This window comes from Aedes aegypti, unplaced genomic scaffold (genome assembly GCF_002204515.2).
Source record: "Aedes aegypti strain LVP_AGWG unplaced genomic scaffold, AaegL5.0 Primary Assembly AGWG_AaegL5_hic_scaff_244_PBJ_arrow, whole genome shotgun sequence".
Taxonomy (NCBI): domain Eukaryota; kingdom Metazoa; phylum Arthropoda; class Insecta; order Diptera; family Culicidae; genus Aedes; species Aedes aegypti.
The window spans coordinates 1-27,384 of NW_018735900.1; the positions used below are offsets into that span (position 1 = coordinate 1).

Below are 27,384 nucleotides of genomic sequence, written 5' to 3' on the forward strand. Positions count from 1 at the left end.
ACCATACGAATCAGGCAAGCTACGCAAGATCATCGCAATTCGCAGCGACTCCTCTAGCTGTTGGCCTGCATTCGTCAAACGGTCGAACAAATCGTCCAACACCACCAGATGACTCTCAAGGTCACCTCCCTCCGCGAGATTCAACGAGCACAGTTTCTTTAACAAAGACACACGCGACGTGACCGTGTTTTTCTCGTGATAAGCTTTCAATCCATCCCAGAAAGCTTTCGCACTGTTCGCATTTTTCACCAAACCGAACTGATTGTCTTCGATACACAATCCGATAGTGGCACGAGCTTTCCGATCGTCCTTCGTCCACTTATCGGTCACCACAGCCGGCCTTGCATCACCGACCACATACCATAGCTCCTCCCTGGTCAGGAGCATCTCCATCCGGAACTTCCATATTTGCCAGTTCTGATTGTTCAGTCTAGCAAACGCAAACTTGTTCGCATCCGCCATTTTGTCCACACAAAATCACCACCGCGGAGAAAACAACTCACACACACTCACACACGGCGTGATCACTTTCGCTCTCTCGGAACCTTTTTCCTACGCAATCCGGAACTTTCCCTTCGGCACTGCTGGGCCAATAACCTGTTGGGCAGAGGTGGACACACCACAACGCAGAACAGGGTCACCGAAGCGGAACGCGGAACCAGGATTTCGGTAGGAAAGAAACAACTACAACTTGACTACTGTACGCAACGAGAAAGCTTTAATAAACACGTCTGAACGGATTGAACATCACTTTACGGATGAATGGCAAACTTTCCATTCTCCCTTTCTTCATCCTATTTGGCGCGCTCGCTGCCGCCGCTGCGACTGCCTTCTTCACTAATACAACAACACACATCCAGTGCTGCTGCTTTGCATACGAGGCACAATCATTGCATACTCCAACACTTGTAGCTTGATCGAAAAGAGAACATTTTTCTAAGTGTAACACGATTTTATTGCGCTTTCATTATCTTAATTTTGATATAGTAAATGATTGAAAAAGATTTCATTACGTCGACTCAATGACATTTCAATTTACATGATGACAGCTCGTCCCGAAGTAAAATTTGCCGAGGGGTGATTCAAACGCGATTTCCATACTAAATTCAAACGTGTTTTAAAAAATAGTTCCAGGGCACGGAAAGTTATGAAAACTTTGTATTCTGGCTCAGTTTGTAACGTAGAATCAGAATATGTAAACAAACAGGATACCCCTAAACAAGCCAATTCAGACATAACTTAAATTTTACTTATCTAAAAATTCACAATTTTTTAGCACACATTTTTTAGTTATCGCAAATATCAAATTTTGCAAAAAAAAATCAATTTTTCACTTGAAAATATTTTGAAAAGAAGCAGTTTACTGAAAAAAGTTATACTACAACCCAAATTTATGATATTTGTTATATTGCTCTTAATCAGTTCATTTAAGAATGATTGCTTATTCAAAATATTGTAATTTTTGTCTGAAGCCTGATTTGCTTCTGAAAAGGAATCGCTAAGAATTTCTCGCCGATTCCTTAAAGAAAATTTTCTAACAGCAACTCCCATTTGAACTGACAGTTCTTTTCAACTGCGTACTGCGTTCAGAAAAAAAGCGCCTTCTTGATCGATTCCTTGCAGAAATTTCCCATGCATCAAGATAGGCCGATAATTACTTGTCAGCAGCGAATCAGGCTTAAATCTGAGTTTTGTTATAACTCAAAATTTTGATTATGCAATGTTGGTAATATTCAACTGAGCGAGTTCAAAGTTGCGGTTAAAATTTCAGGTCAAACGAAGCACCAAAATCCTGGATCCAATTGATTATTTTGTAAGTAAAATTGGCCAATGCGTAAATGTTGGTGCAGTACAACAGTACAACAGTACAATGTGTAAGAAAATAATATCATGCAATTTTCTTACAATATTCCAGACTTTTATTTATTTATTTTTAAGCAACGATAACATTCCCTCATGTTTTTTGCTTCTTTTATTTCTACGATAAGCATATAAAGAAGTGGGTAAACCATCTAGGGTAAAGACTGATTTCTTAACACCTTACGTTTTTAGAATTAAAAATAAATTGTAGGTGGCTTAAACGCTTAATATTTTTGTAATTCAAGAGTTTTCTAGATGCTTTGTACTGAGATTCATAGGATTTAGAAAAAAAATACTATATCAGATATATTTATTTCTTATTCACTGTTTTGAACTATTATGCGGCTGTTACAGTGAAAATATTCTTTAAGTGTTCAAATTTCCAGGAAATACTTTTACAATTTGAGATGATTATTTTAATATCGTATTGTCGATTCAAAATGTAGAGCAAGACAAACAAGCCAGAATGCAATGCAACTTTGACTAAAAATAAATAAACAATTTTAGAAACCAAAAGTCAGAAATTTACTGAGTTTGCCATATAAGATTTACTAATTTGAAAAATTCCGTGTAATTTCTTGGAATTTTCTAAATTTCATGTTGAAGGAAAATTTCGCGTATTTGATGGGTTCCGTGAATTAAAATTGTCCTTATTTTTCTCATGTTGTCTCTTGATCTGGTTTATATTCATCCATGTAATTTCAGTTAATTCACGTGAAGTTTTTTTTCTGAAATATTTATAACATACAAACATTATTTTCCGTTTATAATGATAAAAAATCAAGAGGAGATGGTTTTATAGTTTGCGACCATTATGATTTTGTCTCATTTATGTCATCTTCAAAACCGAAAATTTCGAAGTTTGCAAACAACCAGAAATAATATAAGAGTTCATGTAAAAACTCGTACCGGATTCCCAAGTAACCAGTAAGCACGATAATAATCAACCTTGCACTCGTCTAAAAATTTGAACATCGGACGGAGGTTTCTGCTTCATTTACATCATAGCAATCCTTTGGTGGAGAGCAATAAACAAAGCTCGATACATTGGGATTGAATATTGAGTCAATTCACTAATTTCACAACGCCGAAAATTGCCATTTCCGAACCCACCCACCCTCTTTTAACGCCTTTTGTATGAGTAATCTAAAAATGTATGAGCAGTAACATCTTAACGACACCCACCCACCCCTCCAGCTTTATGAAGTTTGTGAAAAGGCCCATTGAATAATTTCAACCGTATCCTTCACGAGAGTGTTAGTGCGATCGTGTTGGAAGAGTCGTTGCGTGAAGGCAACAACTGTATGCCGCAACATGTAGAAGAACTTTGTGTTTGACATCTATTTATTGCTCTAAACGGTGGACAAAAAAGGTGCACATGATTGGAATTAGCGTTATTTTTTTCGATATGAGTTTCACAGTGCACCAAGGTGGCGGGAGAGGATAGTAGTTGTTACCACATCATTTAGCTAACACATCCCAAAGAAATCCAAAAGAACGTCAAAAGCCAATAAACAGCGGAAAAATGTTCAAGTTTGCTGTTTAAAGCGTGTCGGTCTTTTGTTGACAAATGTTTTGATTCAGGTGCACTGCAAGGCTTACTGTGCTGGCGAATCAACGGTGTTGACATAACGTCAAACAAATTATACGAGCGAGGCAGATCATTTTAGACGAAATTAACGTCAATATCCTGCACTGTAAATTCCAGTGGGGCAAACAGTGTTTTATTCGCCTACTCTTCTCCACATTTTCTTGTACTCTAGATGAAAAATACGTTTTGTTCTAAGATGGCTATCTGTTCTGTGTCAGAACATTACTAAAAAAAAAAAAAAAATAGTCACAGAATTACTGATGTTAATTAATGACTATTTTCTATATGCCTCTCTTTCATTCTGCTGTGAATGTTTACACTAACTGTCATTTCGACTGGGTTGAAGCTTAGCAATGGACCTATGCACGAGTTCACTATTTGACGTTTGAGCGGTGCCGTGTTATTTACGTGACCATGGCAACGAGTGAATTCGGCACCGCTCAAACGTCAAATTAGTGAACTCGTGCATCGGTCCATGGACCAATGCACGAGTTCATGAATTTGACGTTTAAGCGGTGCCGAATTCATTCGTTGTCATGGCCACATAAATGACACGGCACCGCTTAAACGTCAAATGATGAACTCGTGCATCGATCCATAGGCTAGGGGAAGTGGTTCACCTAGCATGAATGAGGGATGAACTTATCGCTGAGAAAAAGTAGATTTTGTATGAAATTTGACAAGTATTTGAATGACAGATTCATCCTTGTTCATCCACTTCTCCTAGCCTATGCTTCAACCCAGGTGAATTGACAGACAGGATTAAAATTTCTTGCAGAATGAAGGAGAGGCAGATAGAAAATAGCCATAAAGTAGCAAACGTAGCAGACATTAGCTATAATTAATCTTCTTCTTAGATTTAGCAGCAACTTTGAAAAAAACTGCTCGCTGACATGAGGTTTTTAATAACAATTTACTTTGAACACAATACTTTTCACTTTTTCAGCCATAAAAACGGTGGGCTGCATTTGACGTTTCGTGAGAGGGGAATCTGGGCTGCATATGACGTTGATATTTTTCCTCTTCGCGAGTCGCTCTCAGCTGTAGCCCGCTCACTAATCGGGCTGAGTTTCGAACTGTCAGATCAAAAGCAAAACAGAGCTACCAACATTGATAAATTGCGTCTTATGTCAGAAAATGACGTTTGCCTTCGTTTTAGGTGGGCTATAGCCCAACTAACGAGAGCCCAATTTAAACGTAGCCCACTTAAAGATAGTGCAACGAACGAAATTCGACTGTAATTCTGTGACCACCCGCGTTTCTGAGTGATGCAAATTTAGGAAACCGCCATTCAAGCTTGTGCTAGGGATTCATTCACATATTTCATAACGCTGAAAATGGCCATTTTTTACACCCACCCACCCCCTCGTAACGCTTTTTGTATGAATGTTCTACAAATTTTGTATGAGCCGTAACATCATGAGTAAACCCATCCACCCCCTTTAGATGTCGCCTAGAGTGAAGTAAATTTTGAAATTTTAGCTCCCCTATGCTTAAATGATTTGAATTATGGTAAATAGCATCCTCCCAATGTTTGAAGTGATTCGGAAGAAATTTGACTGTGCACACGCCATTTGAAGTTTATATCGAGATTACTATGGAAAACGCCAATCTTTTGTGTTCAGCCCTTTATCTCGTCGTCATAATATTTTATGGAAAAGTGAACACACTCATCTCATGTGAAAACTTCCTAGCTACAACTTTGCCGAAGACCACTTTTTGATTGGACGTCAGGATAAATTGTTATTCATCATCTTAAAGAGAGTTTGCATTTTGCATGCTTAACCAACTACTCGGCAGGCAACAGTGGTGCTCCTGGCGGGAAGAATAGATCAAAGTAATCCAGGCTACTATGTTCTACAGCAAAAAAGCAGTGTTGCTCTTGAAGTAAGTGAATGATCAACTCAGCATGATATAGACTTTGTTATCAATAATAACAAATTATCCTTTCGTCCCATCAAAATGTAGTCTTCAGCAAAGTTGTAGCTAGGAAGTTTTCACATGAAATGAGTGTGTTCACTTTTCCATAAAATATTATGACGAAGAGATAAAGGGCTGAACACAAAAGATTGGCGTTTTCCATAGTAATCTCCATATAAACTTCAAATGGCGTGTGCACAGTCAATTGTTTTCCGAATCACTTCAAATTTTGGGAGGATCATTTTCATCATAATTGACATCGTTTAAGCATAGGGGAGCAAAAACTTCAAAATTTGCATCAGTCTAATGTCGCCTCTCCACATCTCGATATCGAAGGGACCATCGAGATAGGGAGAGATCGAGAAGTAGAACAAATTTTTAACGAATACTAGATTGAAAATCACTCCGTTACCAGGAAAAATAAAAACAAACAGATGTCATTTCGTCTTCGCAAATTGTTTTGAATCTCTAAAATCTAGTCTAGTAACCTTTGATAATGGGCATATCGACATACAGAGAGAAAATTGGGAGCGAAAATCCCATCGAGATAGGGAGATATCGATATAAGGAGGATATCGAGATACGGAGAGTGAAAATGTATGCAGAATGAACCCGCATAGAAAAATACAATTTGCTGCACATTTCAAACAGTAAGTTTCTTTTAACTGTTATGGTAAGTGTATCACAAGCAGTTGCTATTTCATTGAACAATATGAAGCCTTAAGATAGGAACTGTTAAAAATTGTTAAAGTAAACTATCCTAAACAGTGACGTAACACTTTAATGTGTAGATATTGTTGAACTATATGGGCATGTTTTGTTCTTTTATATGAATAACAACTCATGTATGTGCATTTTACTATATAAGACTTCATTGCAACAGTTTGGCGAACGGTCGCCGATACACGCTTTAAAAAATATAGGCGGCAGTAAGTGAAATAACAACAATCTTTCATTTTTCGAAAAGATGCACTTTATACACGTCGACATTTGCATAACTGTATTAATCATAATTTATTAATATAATACGAGAAAACAAAAATATTTTTTTTTTCGATGATTGTGAGTAAGTTTTTGATCACTGAGTATATTATTTTTTAGCGTGCATTTTTCTGTGCCTCTTTCGAGACCGTGAAAAAAACAACAACCAGAACCTCGGTCGCGAAAAGTTTGTTTCGTTTTTTCCTTCAAGGATGCAGAAAAACAGCGATGGGACATTGTGCGGCCTACGGCTTGAGGAAACAGGTACGTTGGTGAACGTAAGTCATGAATACAGCGTTATTGATTACGTTTTTATTTTTCAGTACAACGAACCGTTTAACAAAAGGAGAATTGAAGACCCGGCTACCACAAGAAAAATACGCATCAAAAACGATTTTAAACCACGTCCGTAGAAACATCGTAAGTAAAATTCAGAATTGATATTGTTAATTTGAATGGTAAAACTGGCTATCCTTTTATGTTGCAGTTCCTGTTACACCGACGGACAGCAGCATCACCAGAACACCATCTAAGATATAATCCCGATCCTTGCCTAATCATTCCGGGAGGGCCAGTAGACGATCGACGATTTTTTGTAATTTTCGAGCTTCTGAATGCTCAACGGGAACGAGCAGGACGGATAATGAAAATTCTAATTTAAGCTCAAGTTTTGTGTTTGTAAATAATATAACATAATGAAATACAGAAAAAAAGGTTAAACTTGTTGTTGAAATTATTTCTTATCCAATTTGTTCGAAAATCATTCTTATAATATAAACATTTAAGTACAGTACCGCATACGGTTCAAATACCGTAACAAACCATATTTCAATAATTACACATACATTACCCGTTTTCATTCCAATCATATAGGTCAACTATTCTATAGCTATTTCCAATACAGTGATTTGTGTGGAAGAGTGGACAATATATCCATCATTTGGCAAACTGTAAACGAAAAATTTTGTTCGGAAAAATCGACGTTTTTAAATGGTTACATAACTTAACCGCCTATTCCCCATATTGTGATTTTCCTGGTTACTGTTCACCAAATTGTAAAAACCGTTTTCGGTAGTGTCGGTTTATTGTTATTTTTGATGTTTAACGAAATTATTGATATATTGTTGCAAATTGTTGTGCACAGTACGGGATACAGTATGAATATAGTTCTTGATTATGCGGGAAGGGACCGAAAAAATCAGCGACATAGGGAGAGATATCGAGATGTAGAACATCGAGATGTGGAGAGTCGACTGTAATATATTTTGTATATTTATTTATTAATTAATTAATTAATTAATTAATTTATTTATTTATTTATTTATTTATTTATTTATTTATTTATTTATTTATTTATTTATTATTAATTAATTTATTTATTTATTTATTTATTTATTTATTTATTTATTTATTTATTTATTTATTTATTTATTTATTTATTTATTTATTTATTTATTTATTTATTTATTTATTTATTTATTTATTTATTTATTTATTTATTTATTTATTTATTTATTTATTTATTTATTTATTTATTTATTTATTTATTTATTTATTTATTTATTTATTTATTTATTTATTTATTTATTTATTTATTTATTTATTTATTTATTTATTTATTTATTTATTTATTTATTTATTTATTTATTTATTTATTTATTTATTTATTTATTTATTTATTTATTTATTTATTTATTTATTTATTTATTTATTTATTTATTTATTTATTTATTTATTTATTTATTTATTTATTTATTTATTTATTTATTTATTTATTTATTTATTTATTTATTTATTTATTTATTTATTTATTTATTTATTTATTGTCGTCAATCATGTTTGAAGACCATTACAGAGAGTTTCTTATGCGCTAGTTACACTACTACATTCAATTACCTAATTTTCCTTCTTAAGATAATGTGCGGAAGTATTGTTTTAGCTTCGCTTTGTACCAAATTAAGTCGATTGAATTGTAATGTTTATTATAAGTAGTCATCATTTGGTTAATTGGCCCAAATTTTGCATAATTAGTACGGTGATAGTTGATTGCAAATAGTTCTTGATGGCGTAAATGCCTGGATGGTACATAAAAGTTTAATTTAGATAATAATTATGGTGAATCAACTTTATGGGATACAATATCGTTTTAAATGGAATCATTGCATATTCACGACGCTCTCTTAGTGTTTGAATATCAATCAACATACATCTAGCTTTGTTAGATGGTAATGGAAATTCTGTCCAACCTAATTTGCGAAGAGCATATAATAAAAAATGTTTTTGCACCGACTCTATCCTTTCATCATGTACTGTTGAAAAAGGTGACCAAATTATGCTGCAATATTCAAGTATTGATCTAACATAGGCAATAAACAATGTTATTATTGTGTATGGATCATTGAAGTTATAAGCGAAGCGTTTAATGAAGCCTAACATATCCCAGCCGAACTTCTAGTTGATTCTTTGTGCATTTTAACTGACTTCGGTCAATCACGGAATAGCAACCATTGATATGTGTAGTCAGTCTAAGCTAAGCTAAGCTAAGCTAAGCTTAACTTTGAAACACAGACAAACAGACGTCACACTCTCACCATTGTCCATCGACCACCTTTTTAACGATCGATTTAAAAATATGGTAGGTGGCCAATCCACCGCCCGCAGCGCTCGCATCGTTTTTGTTCGCGTTTGACGTTTACACACTACCGCCATCTGTTGGCCCGTCGGCCAAATACACTAATTTTAGCATTGGGCGTACATGTCCTCGTGACTATGATTTTGATTGAAATTTGTTCTAAGTGTTACGTCTGTTTGTCTGTGTTTGAAATGCAAGCTGAAAAGACATCATTATTGCCAAAACGAATGACGGGCTATTTAGCCTTAAAATAATGCTACAAAGCATTTATAGTGTCAATCAAATGGATCATTGCTTGACAATTATTGAATAAATGCATGATAACATTATTAATGCAAAAAATGTTGACTTTCGATCAAATTATTGCAATGGTATAATCACAGACAAACAGACGTAACACTTAGAACAAATTCTTTTAAAATCCATCGCCCAGTTTACACCTTCATCATCTGGTGAGCGTGTTGCACGAAAAGGTGTTTCGACCGGCAGATGGCGGTACACAGCAAAAAAAGTTGTTGAATATTACATCGAAACCGCTGCAACCAAGTCAATCCCTCGGTTGTGTAATATTACACAACCCGACGTACTCGAGGGCTTTTGGTGTAATAAATGCGACCGATGTAATTTGTCCGATGTAATATATTCAACGTACAGAATACGATGTAATCGACACGATGTAATATGAGAACTATGTAAACCAAGCGATTTAACGGAAAACTCGATCACAAATTCTTTTCAATGGTTGATTAAATTGCTTTTTTTCCTTTTTCTCGAAGTTTTACTCAAATGTAAGAATTATTGATAAAATATTTTTAATTTTGAAATGAATTAAAGCAATTCAACCAACCATTGAATAGAATTTGATGGTAACAAAATAAAATATGTTTCAAACTAAAAATAATAAATTTTGATTATTCATTACATTTTTATTTCACTAGGCAATCAAATGAATGATCAAACATAATGGCTGGGACGCCTAACGTAGGAGATAACCCCGAGGAATTGCATTGGACTTCTTCAGATAGCCAAAAGACGTTCATGGTACAAGGTGTTCTCAGCAAACGATCGCAGCCCGTTGAAATGCTTCGTGCCAATCTAAAAATAAAGAAAAGAAAAACAGAAATATTATTCAATTTATACACATCTATGACGTTAGTCTTCTCCAATAATCTCTAGATCTATAGTAAATATTCAAAGTGATATTATTATGTTAAATGGAGGTTATATTCAAACACTTAAAAGTAATATCAGTTCTCAAGGACTTACATTCTTTTCTTTGTTTTTGGGGAACTCTTAGGTGCAAAGATTGTATCAAAATTCTTGCATGCATTTCGCAAGAAATTCATCTTCTGTTGATCATCTGTTGATCCCAAAGATTCCAAGTTTATTTTTTCTTAGGAAGCGTTCCTAAAATGTCATTAGGAATACTACTAGAGATTATACTCCAAATTAAGCAAAAATAAACAAATTAAGCAAAAAAAAAATCAAGCAAAAAAATGCTTTTTGTAGAAATTCATACAATTTAAGGAATCTGTTAACATTGCTTGTAATATAGCACAGAGTATTGTCATAGACAAGCAGACGTAATACTGAAGAAATTCTAATTAACCACTCATTTACCGATCATTTCAAATTTGCTATGTTTCTAATCTCACAGCCACAGGCGCGCGCATTTTTTGTCTTCTTGGCATTTCAAACTAAAGCCATCTGAAAAAAGAGTAAGAATTTATGTGTGATCACTTTTTTAGAAACATGGTTTCAGCTTAAAAATAACCAATAACTGAACAAAGAAATGATACATTATTTATGCGTTTTGAGTACTTCGATGATAATGTAGAGTATCTGAAAAGCATATTTTTCTTGGAGTAACTTTGTAAGCAACTAACCAGATATTTTTCGAGGTTGCTCATCACTGTCAAACATTTTTAGAAATCAGCTTCCCCTAGAAATTTCTAACAGTTTTCAATATTTCAAGTTATTTTTAAATATTAATTAATACTTCATAAAAACAAACAAATTCAAATTCGATTTTTAATAACGATTCAAACATTTTTGGAAATTTTGGCTTTCACTGACACTTTTTCAAATATTCTAGGATCATCTAAAAGTTTTCCAGAAACTTTTAGTCTTGTTTGTTTTTTAATCATACCTAACGAGATTTTTGGTCCTTGACTAGTTCATCTCTGGACCAATCTTCCCTTCCGAAGCAAGTCCTCACTATAAATCTTACGTCATACGGGACTATCTTGGGGATGAGATTTAATCTCAGGTCCTCCGCGTAAGAGGCGTGTGGTAGAACCCCTTGTCCGTCCGTCTTGCTCGTTTGTAATACTCAGGAAATTTACCAACAGTTGTTTTTGAACTTCAACAATAATCCGTTATTGTTTTTATCTACCGCAGAAATTAAAAATATAGATACTGAAATTGTTGTGACCCAAAAATGTATACCCCTACAAATAAACGAAATAATAACCCTCCTCCTTCAATTTATCTTGGGATTACTCAAAGAGTTACTTTTAAAATTAATCATCACATGTTTGTTATGGAGGGGTCAAGAGTTTTCCCAAAAAAAATTAATTATTTATAAAATGCTTTTTTCTCTGGATTGTGGGCAGACTTCCGATTTTTCCAGCAGCACTCTATAAATACTTAACAAATTCTTCGTGACAAAAATTTCAGGATACTTTTTTTGTAATTCCTTCAATATTTTGTAGAATGTCTTAAGTTTTGAAGTTCTTGAGCTTTTGAATTATTTCTACAATTCCATCAGAAAAACCTTTAAAATGTTTAATCAGGAGTTTTCTCAAAAATTCCTCCATGAGGTTATTTATCAATAATTTAAGAGTTATGTATGAAAAAGCTACAGGATGTTCTGGCAAAATTGTTCTATGTGTTCTGTTGTGGATTTCTTTAAGAATTCCATATTGGATTTCTTCCAAAATTTCTATACATTTTTTTCTAGTAGTTTCTATTAAAATTATATCTTAAATTTCTCCATGAATTTTTACTATTAAATTCTCGCAGGAGTTTATTTGTTCCAGGGGTTACAACCAGCTTAAAATTACTGTAGATGTTACTTTTGTGAACCCTTCAGGAATGTTTTCTGCAAATATTCCAAGATTTTCTCTTAGAATCTGTAAATTAGTGCCTCATGATTTTTTGGAAGTTCCTTACGAAGTGCTAAGAAATCTCATGAGTTTCATCAGAAGCTCTTTAGAAAATTGTTCTAATCCTCGATAGAGTTTTAGCTTACATCTTCTCAAAAGTCTTTTTAATCCTTTATTTGGATTTTTTATGGAGCTCGATGTTCAACTGCTTTTGGACTTCATCCAGTTAGAAATTCCTTAGAGTTTCTTGTGCAATTTCTACATGATCTTCACATGATTTTTCCAAAGGTTAATGAGGTACTGCACTGTTTTGATTTTGCATGGGATTTCGACTTTTACTGGCCTTTTTGTTGTTGCATGAGTTAAAGAGAGGAAGATTTTTGAGCAGAACTCTATTCAAAATTCCACTCGGATGATTTTATAAAATTGTTCATAGGCTACTTTGGGTCTTTCTTGAGGAATTCTTTCAGAATTTCTTCAAGGTTTTTATATGAACTCCTCGTTTAGTAACTTATAACATTGCCGTAGAAGTTCCATGAGGATACAAGAATTGAAAGTATCGTTTGAAAGAGAATCTCTGGAGAGAAGATTTCTCTAAAAAGTTCATTTGGAATACTTTCACATAAAAGAAGAATAAAATATAATATTCTCAATATTTTATCCGGTAGAATTAGCTATATTTTTAGGTTGTTTGGAGATAACTATAAATATTGTTGGTTTGACATTACATTATTAAAAAATAACTTGGCATCATAGTTCAATTCAAATTTGAAAATAAAATTCCCTGACCTTCCAGTCGCATTCCGCGTTCCAGAAAAAAATACAGATTATTAAATTGGTTAATTTGAACCGACAAGTACTTATGTCGTTTCATGTTTTACAAGAAAATTAATATCTGACTAGGTATTTGTATAACATATGTATATTTCATGTCATCATTGGAAAACAATATGTGAAATGAAAAACCAAACAACAGCTTTAAATTCAGTAAAAACCATCTGACAGATAATTTCCTTGAACAATTCAAGTTAGATAAAACTTTGTATTTTACTTAATTCACATTTACTTTTCGACCTCTAAATTCGTAAGAGCAATGTGAGCAGATAAGTAATCAGAAATTCATGAAATCAGTAGGTGTAATGACCATGCCAAACTGAAAGCTTCAAGCGCGATAGTTACATGTAAAATTGTTACAAAGAAGGGTGACCTCCCTCAGAAATAATTTCACAAATTTCAGATATAAGCTAAGTATGCTGTTTCGCCCAAGAAAAGTAAAGAAGTTCCTTGACTAAATGGGTCAAGAAATTTTCTACAGAGAGCCCCCTTTGAAGTGACATTTCTTTTCAACTGCGTACTGCGATCAGAAAAACGAGTTTTTCTTGACCATTTCTTGGAAGAAATTTTCTACGCATCGAGATAGGCGATTCCTTTTCTTGTCAGTAGCAAACCAGCCTATAAACGACAATTTTTGACCCCTTACGCTCCCTGATTACCCTCTTTTTTTATATAAGACGCTACATTATATGGTTCATCCATCACTTTGGATTAGTCCCAAGGTTCTGGATTTACTCAGATGGCGCAGATCATTGATGCGTGCCACTACCCAAGTAAACACGAAGCTGTATATGAATACTTTATGTTTGCTCTATAGTGTGCTATCAGATTTTGTTTTAAAGTGACATAACCTTTAAAAGCTTTATAAAGCATAATTGAAGTGGGAAAGTGCCCCACAACAACCAAATTAATGCAATACTTGGTAAAGCAGTTTTAATGCACAAGCCCTACTTAAGCATTTATGTTTGTATATTTAGGGTTCATGATGTATATTAGCTTAAAATAATGTATGTTTAGGGCTTGCGTTAAAAATAAACAAAACAATGAATCCATTGACTACCTTTGGATTTTTTTTACCATATCAATGATTTTTTTTGTTGGAATCAGGATTCGAATCCACAACTAGGATGATGGTGTACTGGATGCCTGGCGCGTTGGTGTCCTGTGCTAAAGCTGCTGATGTGATAAGGTAAGATAAAAGTTTCTTATTAACGAAGCCACTGTGTGTGTTAACATTACTATTCGCCCAGTTATTACGAATAGAAAGAATTCTCTTCGGCGATTGATTTCCTTTCCTCACCAAATGAAACATCAATAGAAAGAATTTGATAACCATTTTTCCTCGTAGAGGAAATAACAGAACATAACCCACAAAACAAAACCCTAGCGCATTAAACAGATTTCAGGGGAGAGAAATTGATCGACATTTCCTCTAGCTCCTTATGAATAAAAGAGTCTCATAGATAAAATACAACAATTTTGAATGAATACAAATATCCTTAGATCATGAAATGGGGGTTCGAGATGAAAGAAAGTCATTTCATTATTCTTCCATATCCCACAAAACGTAATGAGCGAGTGCGAACGTGCTCGTTCGTCTTACTTATTTATTACAGATTCGAGTGCGTTTAATGAGGTTATGTAGTCTTGTATGACAGCATAACTGTATATTCACTCTAAACGCTTAGCATAATGCTATATTAAAATAATGCTACAAAGCATTTACAATGTTAATCAAATGCATCATTGCTTGACAGTTATTGAATAAATGCATTTATTCAATAACATTATTAATGCAAAAAATGTTGACTTTCGACCAAATTAATACAAGAGTATAATGCTTGTGGTTACTTGGGTAGTTCTCTCTTTTACTCTCCCGCTGTTTTTATGCAGCGCAAATAAGTACGTCACTATTGTTAATTCAATATTTGTTCAGTGCTTTTAGAATTCGGACAGTTACATGACACAAGTCGGCCATTGAGATGACCACCTCTAGATTCCGATATTTTTCACTTTGAGCACAATGGAAAATGTAAGTAATCAATTCACCTACGACTACAAATCATCATATGAACACTTGTGTAATAATAATAATAGTAATAATAATGAAAAAGGTAGTCTTTGGAGAAAGAAATTGTAGAGAGAGAGAGGACCAAAGAAATAATATAAAGGCAAAAATATTGAGATGTGGATAGGCGACTGTATTATCGCACAGAAATATATAAAAAGGGTCTCATTTAAAATTTTCTTCTTCACGTTCACTAAAAGTATTATCTCAAATCGTGAAAATACACACAACAGCGAAATATATAGCTTGTTCAAGGTAACAGATGATAGACCGATTGAAAGCCGTTTCGTGACATACGAACACCACTTTAATTTTATTTATATAGCAAGATGGATAGATTTATAAAGATTATGTTCTCTTGTAAATCCAAAAAAGCAAAATACCAAAGCTAAAGAAAACATTCCTTCCTTTATGATTATTATTATTATTATTATTATTTTAAGCTTAAAAAGGATGACTTCCGTTTTAATGCAAAAATATTACTAACATTATTCAATGTGCTTCAGATTACGTTCAGAATAGAGTTGATGTTACGTAATATAGGATCTCTCTTAGGATTCATACATCTAGTTTCCACTGTAAAGCCTGGTTTGCTACTGACAAGAAAAGGAATCGCCTATCTCGATGCGTGGAAAATTTCTTCCAAGAAATGGTTAAGAAAATCAAATTTTTCTGATCTCAGTACGCAGTTGAGAAGAAATGTCACTTCAAATGGGGCTCTCTGTAGGAAATGTCTTGACCCATTCATCTAAGAAATTTCTTTACTTTTCTTGAGCGTAACAGCATACTTAGCTTAAATGAGAAGTATGACGTTTGATATCAAGATATCCTATCTTAAGCAATATCAGCATTAGCCAAACCGAATATATCATTGCCTAGAAGACTTGACAATTGTCACTCAGCTCTGAAAAATGGCGTATTTAAAAAATACACGGTATTAAAAGATGCATAATTTTAATTTTTAAACATTGAACATATTTCAAGTCAAGGAAAGCAGCAGTGCCACGTGTTAGTTACCATGGATTTGATAGCTGTTGAGTTACTCTTTTATATGCAAGCTAAAAATGTTGCCCCAATTTGCCCCTGTAAATGTTAGAGGATGGTGAAATAGTCGATTTATCATATAACTCCGAAAATATGAGAGATACCCCAAGTAACATTAGTAGCTGAACAACAGTTTATTCAGCTGAAATAATGTTTAGAGTGATTTATCTCTTAAAACTTATAGATAGAGCTAAAGTGTATTCAGCAAATTTTCATGTAGTGAAATGATCTACAAATTTGCCGAACAATTTCCAATGGAAATGTATGGAGAAATTCCTAATAAACTAAAAAGGATTTCCAATAAGATGAAGTTAGATAACTAGAACTCATGCTATATAAAGAGCATCCAAGCCAAATGTAACACATATATAAAATGGTTTTATCCACTTATCAATAGAAAATCGAAACATTGTCTTAATAACAAGCTCATGATATTCAAACAAATTTTCAGGCCAGCCACTTGTATGCTGTACAAATATGGACTAGCTGATGTAATATTAGAAAAAAAAGCTTTGCAGCGGATTCAAAATAAAATTTTGAAAATGATTCTGAAGCTCTCTCCCTGGTATAGTACTAATGAGTTACATAGAATATCCAATGCTGAAACATTGGAACAAATGTCGAATAAATTTAATAATAATTATAGACAACAATCTTCTATAGCCACGATAAATTCGTTATTTATCTAGGTTAAGTTAAGTTAATGGAAACGGTTTTTTTCTCTGGAATCAACTCACCTGCAAAAATTCTGAACTGCTACGGCAAACAAAATGTTAATAAAAGCTTAATTTTGCTTTACCAAATTAGGATGTTTTCCAACACAGAACACTTAGATATTAGAAATGAATATAATGATGGGAAAGATACTAATAAAGGAATCAAAAAAAAAAAAAAACAAATGAATCCCTAGATAATATTTTCAGGGCTGGCAGGATAACCTAGGAAATAAGTTCACATACATCGCCACGAATTTCTTCAGGAATACTTGCAAAAATTCTTTTACGAACTTCTCAAGAAAATTATGGATTTCATCCAGTTATTCTTCAATCTATTTGTCGAGGGTATTTGCTTAGAACAATTTCAAGAACTCGATGAATAATTTCTCCAGTGATGCCTCCACTGATTTCTTAGAATTTCTTCAAGAATTGTCGTTCAGTTTTTGCAAGATTTCAACAAAAAAAAATTCCAATGAAAAAAAATTCTCTAAATAACAATCATTTAAATAATTTTCAGAATATTTTTCACAAATTTACACGATTCTGTGAAACAACTTTCTTAATAATTCCTGAAATCTATCCTTAAATAATTTTAGAAAAAAAGCGATCAAAAGTTCCATCTAAGAATTACAAAACTTTCGACAATCATATCTGGAACATACAAAAGTGATTAGTTGTTAGAGCTTTTCCCCCTTTGATCAATGAAAACATATGGTTTAATAAGAAAGTTTAGTTTATAGATAAATAAATACATGTTCGAAGGTTGTCTCCACAATTCAAATTAATAAACATATTGCATCATGACCCCTCCCCTTGCCGCGATGGGAGGGCATAATCCATTATGATCCCATATGATGGAAACCAAAGGCGTAACCTGTAGTGGTGGTATCACATTTTGGAATTTTTTGCTTAAAGCCGCGTCATAATTCATATGGCATAGACGCACTAATATCTCGCATGTGATCCAACGGACATTCTGCGTCATTGATAGAATTGATGCCCATTTCAAATAATTAATCTATTTGAAGTGGACATTAATACTATTGGTGACGATCAGTTTGCCTTTTGCTAATCAGAATGATCCGTTACCACTCTTACTATTAGTTAGCTAGACATATTTTTTTTATAATCGACGTAGGGAATATTACTCTGAGAAAAATTACTAGTAAGTAGATTCACTGAGTAGAAATAAGTGGCGACAATCTTATTTTGATATGGTTTTCACATTGCCATAATAAGAAATACCTCTTTTGTAACAACGGTATAAATAATCTGATTCCAGCTTCATTTTCACAAAATTTACAAGTAGAAAGTAGGTGTTGTGAAGCATTGCATTTGCCACCGAAAAGTGAATCTTGTAGGAGACTGTGATAGAAGCCTAAGGCAACTTTACTCTTAAATATTCACTATAAAATGACCATGGACGTAAGACGCTGAGATCGACCATTACGGTACACTTGCTACTTTAGAGAAATTGTTGAACAGACAAGGAAAGTGACTTTTTTCTTTAAGGATATATGAACGTAAAGTCCTGAAATTGACTAGAACTACTACTAAACAGCCTAATTTTGTTTATACTCGACGACTATTGAAGACTACACTTGAAGACTACATTGAAGACTAGACAACTAGACACTAGACAACTACATTGAAGACTCTAATCTTACGTAAAAGGCAGGAGTAATCAGAAAAGCACTTAAATGACAAATTATTCAAAACCATTTCGAACCAGTATCAGTAATGACACTACTACACTACTATTTCAAAAAATTCTGATGGAGCTGCTGATTTTCACAATGCTTCCTTTTCTCAGAAGCAAGGGAATATGGATATTTTTAAAAAAAACTACCATGTCACAATACTAATAAAAAACAGTGTTCATGTGGGCACCATAGCTTAGTCCGTCTGATTATTGGTCCTGGTAGAGGAGAAACTTGGCAAAAGCCAGACCGAGGGTTCAGCCTTGACAAGTTAAGCCGTCAGGCAGTTCCAACTGAATACCATACAAAAAAAATTAAATAGATGAAAAAACCGAATTTAGTACTATACCATTTAATTCCACTAGAATTTGTATCCTTTGACAGATACGCGTATTTCGACCTCAACTGTAAGGCCGTCTTCAGTGTCGTGTACTAGACTCGACTTTAAAAAAAATTGCATCATGATAAAATTCTATTCTAGGATTCTTGAAGTCCAATTTTCGATCAGGCTTATTTCAAAGGTCTTGATAGAAATTTTCAGATTTCGTCAAGAACCCATAATTGGCCTTCAAATAAATCTCTCAAATAATATTATGCAATTGCCCACAATAATACCACTAGATCTCAAAATCAGTTTTTGGGAATTTATACACACTTAGATTAAATTACTGGGGTCAGTAAAATTTTACTGGGTTTTGGAACTACCGAAAAAGTCAGTAAAATGAACTGTCGCCAAGCGTAATTGAAAAGCGAATTTCACCGTGTTTTATTTTTTATCGATATATGATATAAAAAGAAAGCTCTCTGCAAAATTTCAGTAAAAAATCTCTGTTTTTCGATTTCTGACATTTTTTTTAGTTTACTGACTTTTTCGGTAGTTCAAAAACCCAGTTATTTTTACCGAACAGATTGAGTGTGTAAATAGATTATCTTGCAAATTTCTCCTAAATATTATTTTAAGGACACTGAGGAAGTCTGTATGAAAACACATTAGGGCGGTTCAAAATTTAAAAAAGTTTGAAAATTCTCCCTTACCATCCTTACCATAAAAGTAGAGTTTTTTTTTTTATTTTTAGCTTTTTTGGTTATGATTTAAAGGAGGAATTCAATTCGACGAATAGGAGAAGAGATACTCATGAGTTCGTTTGCCATCATTTAACTTCAATCAGCCTTGCAAACATCTACAAAAATCTCAAAACAAAATTAGCTCAAAAGGGATTTGTTTCTTCAGCTGCATCCTTCAATAAGGTATGAAGATTGAGTTTTCACTATTGGATAATAAGATTATACTTACATTACAGTACTAACGTAAGTAGATGAAAAAACCGAATTTAGTACTATACCATTTAATTCCACTAGAGTTTGTATCCTTTGACAGATACGCGTATTTCGACCTCAACTGTAAGGCCGTCTTCAGTGTCGTGTACTAGACTCGACTTGAAGAAAACCATCGTATGCACACATTATATATTAACACTAGGTATAAACCTATTTCCCTACCCATTATTTTTTTTTAACTTAAAATTTATGAGCTTTAGGTACATTCCATCCCTCTTTTGTTGAAACTTTAAATGCTGAAAGGTACATCACGGGAACGATTAGTAGGTATCAAGTTGAATAGCCATGTATTGCCGTTGCCGTTGTCTCTGTTGAGTAGCGTCGTAGGTACCTGTTTGCAAATTTCCAGACTCTCCGCCACATCCAGTTTCCAAGGAGAAGAAACATTTCTCAAAATTTTGATATCGGCCGTCGTAATTGTATGTCCTTCTGAAAAGATATGTTCTGCCACCTTCAGAAGGACATACAATTACGACGGCCGATATCAAAATTTTGAGAAATGTTCTTCTCCTTGGAAACTGGATGTGGCGGAGAGTCTGGAAATTTGCAAACAGGTACCTACGACGCTACTCAACAGAGACAACGGCAACGGCAATACATGGCTATTCAACTTGATACCTACTAATCGTTCCCGTGATGTACCTTTCAGCATTTAAAGTTTCAACAAAAGAGGGATGGAATGTACCTAAAGCTCATAAATTTTTAAGTTAAAAAAAAAATAATGGGTAGGGAAATAGGTTTATACCTAGTGTTAATATATAATGTGTGCATACGATGGTTTTCTTCAAGTCGAGTCTAGTACACGACACTGAAGACGGCCTTACAGTTGAGGTCGAAATACGCGTATCTGTCAAAGGATACAAACTCTAGTGGAATTAAATGGTATAGTACTAAATTCGGTTTTTTCATCTACTTATAGGTATTCTACTAAACAGCTCGAAGATTTATATCAGTACTAACGTGTTTGTAACATTTTTTAAAAATTTCTTCATGGTAATCTCCATATAAACCTACATTGGCTTTGAACCACCTTTAAATCATCACCGAAAAATTAACTCTTAAATCATCACCGAAAAAGCTGAAATTTTTACAGAACACTATTTATATGGTAAGAATGGTAAAAAAGATTTTCAAACATTTTTGTATTTTGAATCGCCCTACTATACACCTGAAAAGAAAAATAATCGCCTAGGTCGATGCGTGGAAAATTTCTCAAAAGAAATGGTCAATAACACAGCGCAACAAAAATGACATTATTGCGTGTCTCAAGGATCAAATTATGTGTCTCTAATAAATTTGAGATGGCTGAGTCTGATGCCGTTCTCAGGAATTTCCCAGCACGTCACAATTTTTAGCTACAGGTCGCCAAAGTTGTATAAAACATTGGTTTTATTGATGTTTACCTAAAATTTGAAGTATATTTTATCAAACTTTTTTTGTGATCTTATTTACCAAGAATGCAAAAGAGGACTTAAAACTTTTGTTTTAAATATATTTTGGTTGAAATTTCACGATTAAATTTAGATTAAACCGATTTTTTCAACATGCTTGCAGTCTCCATACAAAATTCTTCGTTTCTCTTATATGGCAAAATACAATACTTTTCCAAACCACAAAAAAAATAACTTTTTTGCATCAAAAGTATTATAAACTTTGATGATAAGTATTGTTATACACATAAAGTTTGAACTCTGTGGCAAATTAAGCAAATAAATTGCCTTACTAGCTGGCAAACTTGCATGCAAGTTGGCTTGAAATAGTCAATTTTTGCATTTTCAACAACCAATATCTCAAAAACTAGACGTGCTATGATATTTCTGTAAACGGCAATGGATTTAGCATCCCTTAATTAAGTAAAAAGAGATATTTTGATGCTGGAGACAAAAACGTGTTCCGCAGTGTAATCGCAGTACGCAGTTGGAAAGAAATGTCATTTCAAATGGAGCTTGTTGTAGAAAATTTCTTGCCCATTTCTTCCGCAGAAATACTTAAATATTCTCCCGGAAAAGCTACGCACTCACCAATCATTTTAGAAATATTCTGATAATGTCATAGCTTCACAAATCTTGATTTGAGTTGAGTTATAGATAATTCGATTTAGATTTGTCAAATATTCACCCAACTCCTGAGCACTCACTGAGTGTAGAATATTCGTAAAATTCAAATATTTATTCAGATTGCCGTTGTCTTCATATTTTATTTTTCAAAAGCTTCAAGATTTCATCAGTTACTCAGAAATATTTTCAATTTTATTAAAATAATTGACAAACAATCTAGGTTGACCTAAATATTTTTAATTTGACGGAAATCGCGATTAATTATTCACGGTACCTATGTTTATAAAAATCTAAACAGTTGAAACACGTCGCGAGTGAGTCACGTTGTCTGGTTTAGTGGCAGTGCAACAATACTCATTTGGAATCCTTGGGTCATCTACAGCAACATTACAAATCGTATAGAAAGTTTCATAATTTTTGAAGCTCTCCATTTAATTTGTAACTGTGGTGAAGATGACTTTAAAAAGACACCGACACGTTAATGCTTCCAGTGGACGATTTGCCCTTTGTGGGAAGCACCACACTAGACAACGGACTAGCATGCAACGCCCAGTGGCATAGTCGAAATACATTCTTGACGAAAAGTTTTCCGGACTGAAGTGGGAATCGAACCCACACTCCTTGACTCAATGCGGCTAAATGCTTAGTTACACTAACTGCTCAGCTACGAAGCCCACTTTAGATTTAATAGTTCTCTGGGATGTACTGAAAACAAGCGGAGAGTTTCTAAGTAGCATTCATCTATTATTCATCAATATTTTTTTTGATGATTCTCCATATCTAAAATAACTGACAAACAATTTCAGTTTTTAGCGCTGTTCCACGATGTAAAAGTTTTTTAAACAAAAAAAAATCATAATAATCACAATAATTTTAAAATGTCCTTTTAAGTCTTCAGATGTCTTAGAAATATATATTCGAAATATTCAAACAAACATTCTCGTTGTTTTCAAATAATCGCCCAGAGGATCCTAAAGTTTTGCATAGTTTTCATGCATTTTCCTAGAAGTTGTAAACACTCAACTATAATATGCAAACATTTTCCGAATTAAAGCCAAAAATTATTTATAATTGAAAAAGAGACTTCCTTACAGATCAATAATTACTCAGCATTTGTCGAAAATATAATATGTTCTTCTTATTGGCATTACGTCCTCACTGGAAAAAAAAACCTGCTTCTCAGCTTAGTGTTCTTATGAGCACTTCCACAGTTATTAACTGAGAGCTTTCTATTCTTAAGTTGCCATTTTCGCGTTCGTATATCGTGTGGCAGATACGACAATACTCTATGCCCAGGGAAGTAAAGAAAATTTTCATTACGAAAAGATTCTCAGGGCTGGTAGCAAGAATTGGTACCGAAAAAAGTTATTTTAGTGATCAAATTTGAGAAATAAGTGACTAAAAAGTGACTTTCTATTCTCGAAAAAGTGACTAAAAGTGACTTGAAAAGCAAGCCGTAATCAATTTTATTTCAATTCTAGTATACTGTTTTACGATCAATATCAATCATGATAGGGAATATTCCATATGATCTTCTGCAGGTAGTACGTCTAGTTGAGTACCATATTTGGACATTTTTATTGTGCTTCCAAATTTACAAGATATCGCCTAGAATTTTTTCAAACAGGGTAGTTTATATTTTGTAAGTAATCCTGTTTTAGTAGATTTTCAATATTTTCAAAATTTTGTGTCTTTTATACTACCAAAGTATTTATATTGTACATTTTAATAAGAATTTGGAACATTTGTAAAATTAAAATTTTTGTCATTTCACATTTCAATTTAAACTCCAGCTCTTCTACCTAATCAGGTCAATATTTTTACGCATTAATCGATATTTCAAATAAAAATGATGACAGAAGATCGAATTTGATTGGAATACTGCTTAAACCGCGTCCTTTAAACGCCGACTAAGGAAGAAATTTTCCATCAGTAAGTTTAATGGAAGATATTCACATTCTAAGACTTCCTCGTAAAATTACGACAAGTAACTTTTCGTTTTGCCGTAAATTATAAACCTTCATGTATTAAATCTGTTTTTTTAAAGAAAAATCAACGAGGAATTTCTAAAAAAAAATCCTAGTGTAATTTCTGATGAAACTTGTGTGAGTTATAATGATGAATACCTATAAGGATAACTGAAAGATCTCTCGAATTCTTGATGAATATATGTCTTGATAAATTGCTATGATAATAAAAGCATATTAATCCATCAATGGTCGGAGCAATGACTGTAATAATTGCTGTAGTACTAACTAGTGTGGAACCTTGAATGAAATTTTAAAGAATCTATGCAGGTCTTTAAACTGTATTTGAAAAATTATCAGTGAAGTGTTTGAGCCGCAGTAATAATATTTTGAAGAAATGCTGGAGAAATTTCTAGAGGAATCTAATGAGGAATTCCAGATGCAATTCATCGAGCAATTCTTGGAAAAGATTTTATCCAATAATAGCTTAAGTAAATTTTGAGAAATTCCGGAGAGTAATTATGGATGTATTTTTGAGAGAATCCTTATAAAAATGCCTGGATTAAATGAAAAATGCGTAGGAATTATTGTAGGGTTTCGTGTAAAAATGTCGATTTTTTTGAAAAACTCTATAATAAACCTTTGGGGAAAAACTTCTGTAGGGCATGCGGGAAGAATCCTAGAAGTTGAAGTTGAAGAAATCTGTGAAAGAATCAGTGATCTGAAAGAAATACTGAGATTTTTTCTTCAGAGTAATCTCTGTGAAAATTGCGTAGGAATGCTCTTAATTTTTTAGTATAAAATTGAGAAGAAATTCCTCTGAGCTTCTATTGAAAAATTGCTGGTGGCATTCCTGGTGGAGTTCTTGAAAGTATTCCAGAAGGAAGCTCTGGATAAATAGTTACGTAATAGTCTCTGAAGGTTTCTCTGGAGCCTCTAGAATGTTGCACCAGAAATCATTGCAAGCAGATTAACCATCTATGTCCGACGACTTTAATCGACAATTTTTTATTATGAAAAAGCGTTTTTTTAAAAAGTAATTCAAAAAACAATATTTCAAAGGGTCTATTTTTTTCAAAATCAGTTCAAAATTTATTGGTTGTTCTACAATAGTAAACTGATTCCTCACCAATAGTTTTACTATTAAAAAAGTTAGTTGACTTTTGGATTAATCTGATAAGTATAGAATCATAATCTACTGTTAACTCTCCCTTACTCGATATTTCGTATCTCGATATCGAGTTAGAGAACCACAGCAAAAGTTGGGTTTCATGGCTACTGCGATGGTCCCTCGGATCGCATTTGCACTGGTTTTGTGTTCCATAATTCGATACCTCCCTTACTCGATGGCCCCTTCAATATCGAGTTACGGAGAATTGACTGTAGAAACTAATGCATAGTATTCCTCTGGTTCGGTTTGCCTCAAGTTCGTCAAAAATAATTGAGCTCTGGAGCTACCATGGGAAAGAGTGGGTTATGGCAAATAAGTGACTTTAGATACCATATTGATTATAATATCTTTAGAGACCTTAACTAAAAATAAACACTTTTTAGAGATATGCATTGAAATAGTATCCAAGCCTATAAAAAAGATCTGCTTACGTGAAAATATACTATTTTTACTTGCTTTAATCTTTTCCTACAAATATTATTTACTTCATATACTCATGAAAGATACCCAACTAAAACGGGTAACAGCGGCGCAGGCGAATTTTTTTTTATTGAATAAATGTTGTGTTACAAAAAGGACATATTAGGGGGGTGCCGTAGCCTTGAGGTTAAAAATTTTCAATTTTACCTAATAAATGGACACTGCCTTAGTGGTTCGAAGTTTTTTTCTTGCGTATAGCCGAAATCCTCTGTTAATTCCAGGTTTTTCCAGGTTGAATAAAATTCCCTGATAATTCCAGGTTTTCCAGGATTTTTCAGGTAGTAGACACCCTGCTAACTTAAAACTTAGCCTAAATTAAGAAGGCCGATTCAAAATTTTCTCCCGAAAAATTAGCTCAAAATAGTTGAAAAAAAGTTACTTTTTGACGAAAAAAGTGACTTTAGTTGAAATGGCTTCAAAAAAGAGACTTTAAAGTGACTGGCCTCAAAAAAGTGACCAAGTCACTAAAAAGTGACTCGCTACCAGCCTTGGATTCTGGACTGACCGGCAATCGAACCCGGACACCTTCAGCATGGTTTTGCTTTGTAGTCGCGGACTCGGCACTCGGCTAATGGGGAGCGTTAAACATTCACTATCAAAACAATTAAAAGGGCTGATTTTTTTTTTCAAAAATTCAAGGAATTTTCGTGCTGACTACATTACACGATAAAAGAATGCAAAAAATATATAAAAAGCAAATAAAACAGAGCTCACAGAATACTAAGCTGAGAAATAGAGAGATCTAAATGGAACGTAACGCTAGTGAGAAGTAGAAGTTTGAGAGAGAATCATATGAATAATTACCCTTTCATATTATTCAGCTAGCAAAGTTTCGGCAGTGTTGTCTCTAAATGCTGGCACATGGATCCTGTCCGTCAAAACCGTTTCCTGCTCCGGGTGTTTATCTAGCGTTTCCAACTAGAATTTAACCGCTTGCCTTGCCTTGCCCGGTTCACTTCCTCGATGGCGGCCATAGCACCATCAGCAGCACGACATCGACCAGTATCCGTGACACCGATTTCAGTCTCCGGCTGTCGGCGTTGGCCGCATATACAATAGTGTCCCACGAGCTGGCAATCGCAAATCCCGCCGTTTCTCCAGCTTCTTGAAATAGACATCCTTCTCGCCAAAAGATTGCGTCGACTGGATGGCCAGCATCTGCAGAAAGCGGGACACTCACAAGCGCGGATCGGAACCGATTCCCCGACGAAGTTTCTTGTTCTCCTTGCCAGGCGTATTGAACAAGCGGAAGATGGGCTGTGAAAGCGGATGCATCGGAATAGCTTTGTCCTTCGATGGTTTGTCCGTCAGGATTGCTGGCACGGATTCCTTCATTGAGTTGCTACCGCTGATGGTCATTGCACCGGATGAATTTAGCTGCTTTCTGGTCCTATTGAATGGAAGAAAACTTTAATATACAAGACAATTTAGGAGGATTCCAATGACCGCTGGGATTGAAATGAATCACCGCTTTTTTGACCTGAAACTGATACTTACCAAACTTCATATATCTTAAGCACTAGACTTTCGAATTTTATTTTAAAAGGTTCGCGATAAACCACTAAAATTTAATAAAGATTCAAATTGAAACGCGAAGATCTTCCAGCAAAAAAAATATGGCGTCGTCGTCCGTCGACCATCAAACAACAACATGCGGACAGTGTTGCGCGATTTATTATCACATCTGGATTGAATGTGAAAAAGCATCGATTTTGTGTAATATCACGAAAACAGTTTGGAACGATGTGGTTGCAGCTGTTTATGTGTAATATTGTTTGTGTTTCATATGTAAATATTACACAAGATCAATGTACTGCAAAATTATCATGTCGTTTCAATGTAATTCAAGAGCGATGTGATATCACATCGCAGTTGATGTTATTATGCATCTGAAATTTGCGATTACATTGATATTTTG

General features: G+C 34.0%; 2 long non-coding RNA genes across 2 annotated transcripts; one reads left to right on the top strand and one right to left on the bottom strand.

Moving 5' to 3' along the window:
• Nucleotides 1-6,393: 6,393 nt before the first annotated feature.
• LOC110681027 lies at nucleotides 6,394-7,173 on the top strand. Its single transcript, XR_002503066.1, has 3 exons — nucleotides 6,394-6,616; nucleotides 6,676-6,772; nucleotides 6,840-7,173. It is a non-coding gene; the product is annotated as an uncharacterized LOC110681027 (long non-coding RNA).
• A 2,432-nt stretch (nucleotides 7,174-9,605) lies between these two features.
• On the bottom strand, nucleotides 9,606-27,220 carry LOC110681026. Its single transcript, XR_002503065.1, has 3 exons — nucleotides 26,964-27,220; nucleotides 26,271-26,856; nucleotides 9,606-10,079 (listed from the first exon to the last, which is right to left on the bottom strand). It is a non-coding gene; the product is annotated as an uncharacterized LOC110681026 (long non-coding RNA).
• Nucleotides 27,221-27,384: the final 164 nt, after the last annotated feature.